This window comes from Poecilia reticulata, chromosome 23 (assembly GCF_904066995.2).
Source record: "Poecilia reticulata chromosome 23, P_reticulata-male-v2, whole genome shotgun sequence".
NCBI lineage: Eukaryota > Metazoa > Chordata > Actinopteri > Cyprinodontiformes > Poeciliidae > Poecilia > Poecilia reticulata.
In genome coordinates this window covers 861,759-869,293 of record NC_088852.1, presented here as the reverse complement: position 1 = coordinate 869,293, position 7,535 = coordinate 861,759, and positions in this window count along the sequence as shown.

Below are 7,535 nucleotides of genomic sequence, written 5' to 3'. Positions count from 1 at the left end.
AGCAACCGGTGGACCCCTGGTATGGTAGAGACGTGGACCAAAACTGGCCTATCATACTTAAGACTCTGTCTGAAAACTGCTTGATTTGACACCAAATATATCCTAATATGCATTAACACACAGCTAACAGCTGCAGTCTTCCCCATTTTTGATTTTTGGGCCACAGCCAATCAGCAGCGAGGAAAATGATTAGTGCTCGTGGATTGGCTAGCCAGTCACACTTCAACTAACATGGTTAAAAACGTTTCATTGTTTTTCTATCTGATTCAACTCTCACTGAAGCTGTGCAGCTTCTTCTCTACGCTTCTGAGTCGGCATCACATTCTGGTGCGTTTCATTGTAACCAAACAAAAAAAATGCATATATATTTATAATAAAAACAGTTTTAAAAATCACTTAACTGAGAGCAAAGTGGAACTGAAGTCAAATGGCTTCCATAAAATATCTATCGATTCAGGGGAACAGATAGAGTTCACTCTGAATAAACGAAACAGAAAGCGTGTTTCTGTCCTCGGATACAGAATAGTTTTATATGTGCCATTCTGCCAACATCTTGGCTGCAATAAACTGGAAACATCATCGAATCTTTTACTGGATTTGACTGAATACGATTCACTGATCAGCCCATCACGTTTATGGTCTGAATCTAATCATCCGTCTCCAAAAAGCTGTTGGTATTGGAGATGTTTTTGTTATTAAATCAGGTTGTTTTTCACTGGTTTCAGGAAGTGGGCCTGTTTGTAAATGTTGTGCTTTTCCAGCTGAATATCATCAGTGGTTTTACTGGCCAACCAGTAAATGTGCCGTTAGGTTTAGATAGAATCCCAATTGGAACTTTAATACCTTTAGTAAGAGAGTGTATTTGTTTTAATGGGAAATGGAAACCGCGGGCAGTGAGAAAAATTCCCGGGCATTAATTACAAACTGATTAGAAGCTCCTTTTGCAGGAGGCTGTATCATTTAATTGAGGGGAAAATAATGATCACAATTCCAGCAACTTCTAATTAGAAAAACAGCTCAAATCTTATCAGGAGAGCTTGATGCATGTGGAGCACGCATCGCTTTCGCCTCAACACAGGCGCACACACACATCCTGGAATGAACTGCTGCTATGGAGTGTGCTGCTCTGTGCATTTTGTTTATTTCTTCTACACACTTGTGTGGGAGTCCCAGTCTGAAGCAGAGTTTAAGCGCATCAAGCAGACGCTGGATTACGTCTGTAGATATTACCCAAAGACTCAGCCGAGCGCTTTTCTCCAAAAAGACACAGACAATTACAGATCTGATAACCCCTGAGTTGTATCACAGTTGTTGCCGAGTGTTTACACTATCTGACACGGCTGAAACAACAGCACCAATAAGAACAGAGGAGATTCTCATCTCAACTTTCCCAACTTGCTGCTTATCACAAACCACAAAAATCACAGCGTCAAACAAAGCCCTGGAGCCGTACCAAGAAGCTGACGCACTCAGACACCCTGCAGCAAAACAAACCGCCACTTCAAATGTTTCACCACGACTTTCTGCCTCTCCTGTCTCACGCAGTTTATTTATCATTACCAGCAAGAGGAGGTTCCACTCAGATCAGCGGGGACAAGGGAAGCCTTTCCCAACAGAACCTGTGCTGTTCAGATTGGTAAACAGACCAGATCTGAACACAAAGACGCATCGTCTTCCTCCAGGTCTCTGCAGCAGCTTCGCCTCCCAGCAGGGACGATCTGGAATAATTCCTGAAATGTTGTCACACGGCATTATGATGAATTGTTGTTTTATTAATAGGCAGACCTGATTTATGGAGCACGTCTAGACGCTGTAACTGCTTTCTTCCTTCTGGCTGCAGATCAACTGATCAGCTCTTAAACAGTCAGGTGAAAGTTGTGCTGGCATCAGCAGACCCCAGTGCCTGTGTGTGGCCCGTCTTCATCTCACTTTATTAGGGAAAACAGCCGTCAATCAGCCGCTGACAGGCCTGGCAGGGCTGCTGCTGCAGCTGCTACGCTGGGATGCTTATGAAATGAAAATTAAACGGTAAAAAAATGTATACATCAGGTGCCAACTTGCTCATCATCATAAAGGTATCCACTCAAGAAGAAATTGGAATCTGCTCCGTCTTTGGACCACTCAGAGTATTCCTTCACCGTCTTTCTCAGGCTTGGATTAGGATGCTGCAGGGTTTAGAGCGAGCGTGCCTCCATGCATGTGTTAGTGACGGGGAGGAGGGAGCGTCTGCTTGGCCGTCAGCGGCTGAGAGGTAAGCCTGTGCTGAAAAGTGACCGTGTTGTCCGGCGCCGCCGAGCCAAAACTCACCGACGCGTTTGTGAAAGCGCCACCGGTGCCTGAGAGGAAGGAGGCATTAAGCAAACAGACACGTCCAACACACACGCTGCAACAATGCTCAAACAAAAGTGCAGGCATACATAGTACCACGCAGCCAAAAGGTACACCCTGAACACACACACACACACACAGAGTCGGCGTGCGTGTGTGTGCGGTGGGAGCAGCGAGCCGAGTCGCGGTGCCAGGTGGCAGCGAGGCTCTCGGCTCACAGCGAGCGAAGAAGAGGAGGAGAGGCTCTTGGCTGGCCTTGAAAGCTGATGCACAAACGGCGGCAGCGATGCCCAGGTTTGGATGCGGCCAGGGGAGCCCTGGAGGGGTTTCCTGAGCATGCGGGCAGGGAGGACGGGAGCATAGCTGGGATGGTGTTTGGGCAGCTTTTCGGGCCGTGGTCAGCCCCTCTTTGTAACAGAGAAGAGTGATCCCAGACAGCTGAACCCGTCCTGAGCTGGACCGGCTTGTCCACAGGCCCAGAGCTGCGCTGGGTTAAGACTGGGCTTACACACACGGCGCATTGTTTACCGCATCTGTAGCACACACTAAATAAGACGCGTCTTTTTCCCACTGAGCTCAATGTGTTGCATGGCAGCTCTGGGACAAACGCTATGCTAATTATCTGTCCAATAGAAACACAACACCCGGAGATAACGGCTGTGTGTTCGCGCCCGCGCTCTGAGGTGATCAGATAAGGCGGAGATGACTGGATACCGCGGCCAGATGGACTCGGTACCATCACGTGCCAAAAAACAAGAAAAGAAAAAGGTCGGACCACAGTAGCCCTTTGTGAGCAGGCGGAGAAACGCAAAACCCAAATGTGCAAAAACAAAATCGTAACTGGAGCTTTAAACAGTTTGAAAAGGAGAAAGGTGTTACATTTCCACTACTGACCTGTAGGGGGCAGCAATGTACCTAAACTGCTGCAAATATCAGTGGAAGAAGAGCAGAAACCACCAGAACAGTTGAAGGATAAACAAAGTTAAACTATCGTGGGAAAAATGCAAATGTTTGACAGTGTTTTTCAAACCTGCTCAACAGAAAGAGTCCAACAATAAAGAAAATGTTTTAGTTTAAATAAATGAATACGACAGCCGGCTGCTTCCAACAGGATTATTATTATTCATGATCTGTGGAAACATTTCAACATTTTTATCATTATTTATCTCCAGTAAACTAACAAGTTGGTCATAAACATGGTGAGGACTGGTTAATTCACTGGTAATGGAGTAATAATGGAGGTGGATATGAAATACAAGGCCCTCATCATGACACCGCCACTACCAACAAGATGTTAAACCACGAGATGAGAAATTCTTCTTGAGGATTTCTTATAACCAAAGAAAACATTTTTTAAATTTGATGGTAGATTTAGTTTTTTCTGATTTCTGACCAGTTTGATAAAATATTCTCAATTATTCCTGTTTTTTTCTTTTCCTAATAAATTTAAAACAAATATGAAGTACCAAAGATTGACTCATTAGACATGCTGGAGGGGTTAACTCTCACATCGGTGAATATTTACCCATCGGTGTTCACAGAGTCGATCCGATCATGATGCTGGATACAGAGCTTCTGCAGCGCCTCAGCGCTGGTTTCTGCTAAACATCGGCTTGGTTTAGCATCTCTATAGTTAGCGGGGCCACCTCCTCATGCATGTGGCCCTACGGAGAGACCAAACCTCCTACTGGCCAGTAGCTCAGACCCAGGTCAACTATTAGCCATTTATAACATTTTAAAAGGAAATCAACCTGAATGTGCAAAAACAAACAACCAAGTGGAGCTTTAAACACGATAATCTATCAGCTGCAGCAAATTCCAAACCACTAGAGAGCTTCTCCTCTCAGGGTCCCTACTGTCTGTGTTGGCCCTGAACTCTCCCCCCTGAACCGCCACAATAGGATCCGGTCCCAGCGGAGGAGACGTCTAAGAAAAGACAACTGTGACGAAGAGAGGCGGGGGGGGAGGAAGACCAGGTGGAGGAGGGATGGAGGCAAAGAAAGGAGAGAAACCCGGGAAGGAAAGGAGTGAGGCAGTCAGGTAAAGTGAGCCGTGGGGTGTGTAGAGTGAGCAGGGGGGGTATTTGGGGGTATTTGGGTCGTTTTCGCATGGAGTCTGGCCACACTCCAGAACTGAGCGGGGAGGGGGGGCTCCTAATGGCTAAGCCTTTCACTGTAGGCCACACTGCAGTGAGCCGTAATTGAAGGTAATTGTTGGGAAGAGCCGACACACACAGCTTCCCCACTGTTCCCCGGGCTGAGATGGACAAGCCTGGGCTGACAGGGTGGGAGCGGGGGGCGCTGGGGGTGAGGGCCGTGGGGAGGCCAGGTGAAGACAGAGAGGAGGGGAGGCAGAAAGAGCAGGACCGCAGAGACAGATTGCGTTACTCCACCTCCACCGTCCCCAACTGTCCTACACGGCATTTGTCTGCTCGCACAATTGCGTAATTGTGTCCCTGCTAAATGGTCCGAAGGGCCGCTGCAGCGTCCTGGATGCAGGTGGGCCGGCTCGGATGACCGGCGTGGACTGAAAGAAGACGGAAAGGACAAACGGACGGAGCTCACACTGGGACGCCAACTCTGACCCTTCCTGAAAACGCGGTTTGGACCAGTTTGTGTCTGATGAAGCCTGCAGGCTCTGAAGTTGATCCATTTCCCTGCAGGACCAGAGAATGCATTTCGCTCTTTGTCACGTGCATACACCGGCGTTTTCCAAATAGATTTCATGAGGTGCTGCAGAGATGATGTTCATGTGTGTGACTCTGAAGTGTGTGTGTAGGCAGGAGATGGAGGAAATCACCTTCCCCACTTTGCCTAGCCTCCTCGGTTGGATGGGTTTAGCTCCATGAGCGCAGTGGAGCAGGAAATCCAGATTCGCAGCCTATCAGCGAAATAGCACATATATGACTCCCCGGCCTAAGTCGGTCTAATCAGGCCTGCCAAGCCCGCTAACTCCAGCACCATCATCGCCGGGCGCCAGATTGACTCCTGAGCCCAAATCGCTGCTGCTGCTTTACGCCATAAAATGATTCCTGTATTGGTTTCCCCCCCTTAAACCTGGTGAAGCTAATGCAATGTAATGTAAAAATTAGACGCGTACAGCTACTGTGCTGCATGTCAGCAAGTGCAGATTTGACCGGACGAATGAGGAGGGAGGGAAGAGAGCCCGACCGGACCGGCTCAGGAAAATAAATCAACCCAATTACCGGGCCCAGCTTCTGTTCTCCAACTGCTCCCAAATAAGGCTGATGATTGTAGAAATGTTGTAATTTGCAGGAGCTGATAGCAACAGAAGAGAGAAGTGTTTGAATTAGAAAAATGACAGACAGGATCCGCGTTCCCTCCTATCAGCGGGGCGCTTCTTCTGCTAAATAACGTAACCTTTTTGCCTTAATTACTCGCTATCTCTGATCCGAGGTCCTGCTTGGCTTTCGGCATCAGCGGGGGTCGGCGGTGCGCGCTCGCATCACGACCAGCTTTGATAATTAACCGGGCCAAAATGAACTTTTATTCTCTCCTTTCAAATGCCAGATCTGGCCCCATAATTACTGCTGTGTAATTAAAAGTCCCAATCTAGCTTTTTTTCCCTTGCATTGCAGAGTCTCAATGAAAGAACAGGAGAAATTAGACCTTAATCCTTGCACACTGTCAACCCCCAACACACGCGTTGGCGTTGGGGTTGGCATGCACACTCTGATTCCTGCTACCAACTCCGAACAGACAAGCCCCATCCTGACTGCAAAGATTCCTCTTTATCCTCCTCACCTCGCGCTGCTGAAATGTAAAATATAATATGGACCATTATGTTCTTTAAAAACTCATTAAAGCGTTTGAAACGGGAATCTGTTGAGACGTTGCTTCCTCCACATTGTGCAGAGATGGGGGTGAAGACACATCGAGGGACGTGGCATGCAATTAGGAGCCCAATGGATTAATTTCCTTTTCAAAGTTATTGAGACACAATGAAGGGAGAGGCTTTCTGCCTCCCCTCCACTCGTCATCTGTATTGATGGCTCCCCCTGTAAGCCCCTCCGCCTGCCCTCTCCTGGTTAATGACAGTTTGTATTTCACACTACAGAAGGCGAGGAAAACCCTTCGGCCTCTCCCTGTGAAGAGTGAAGAGCTCGGCCGAGGAGGAGAAAAGAGGTGACAGAGCCGTCTGACTCCGTCGCCGTGCGGAGAGGAATTAGCTCCAAGACAAACATGTCAGGGAAACGAAAAGGCATTAACTCGTCTGCATGTTGTAACGGCCCATTCTTCTCAGAAAGTAAGAGAATCCCAAAAGTTTGGAGCGAGGCAGAAATGTCACGGGTTTGGTTTTTATGAGGCCTGGGGTGGAGAAGCTGAGGTTTCATCCAACCAATCTGCAGAAGAAATCTATCGACCCTTTACAACTACGTCAGCCAATCAGGTGGAGGCGCAATGATGGACGTCGTCAGGGAGGGACGGGACTGCTGCGACTGTTTTCCCAAGCTGTTTTTGCCAGAATAGGCAAAACATTTACAGATTCAAGTCAAGCTAACTTGTCGGTGGACGTAGCTCCACCAGGGCTTAGACGGAAATATTTACCAAAGTTTGAAATAGCTAGCTTAGAAACCGACCCAAACCGTCTCCCTCCTGATGTGTTGGGCATCTTTTCCTGAATTCAAACCAAACGATCTATTCCTCTTACACCAGAGCAGACTGAAAACCGTGCTACAGTCTGGATGCTAACCAGTTTTTTGGCACATGCAAGGCTTCTTGATGGTGGCTGCTCATAATGAATCATGTACATGCTCCATAATGCAACAATGCTCATCTTCTGACCTTGTAATGGATTACAGGTGCTAAATATTTACTCTAAGATGGATTCTGATTATAAAACAGGAAAATTTAAACTGAATTTATGTTTTTGGCTTCATGAAATGAGCCTCGTTTTTCCTGCTGGTTCAATCAGATTTTCACAAAGAAATGATGCCGATACTGTTGGAAAGAGTTGGGCTTTGAGTTGAACCCTGCGTCTTCAATGACCATTGAATTTAGCAGCTCAGTGTTAGAACTGGTTAGAAAATCATGTCCGTCGCTTGGATGAGCCTCTAATAGTTCCATGGAGACGCAGTATGCCGATACTGGTTGATGTCTAAACTGTGTTTGTACTGATTTTACTGGAGGAAGCGCTGCTGCTCTCAGGTTATCCTGGTTAATGCTTGGATAACAAAAACAGAATCA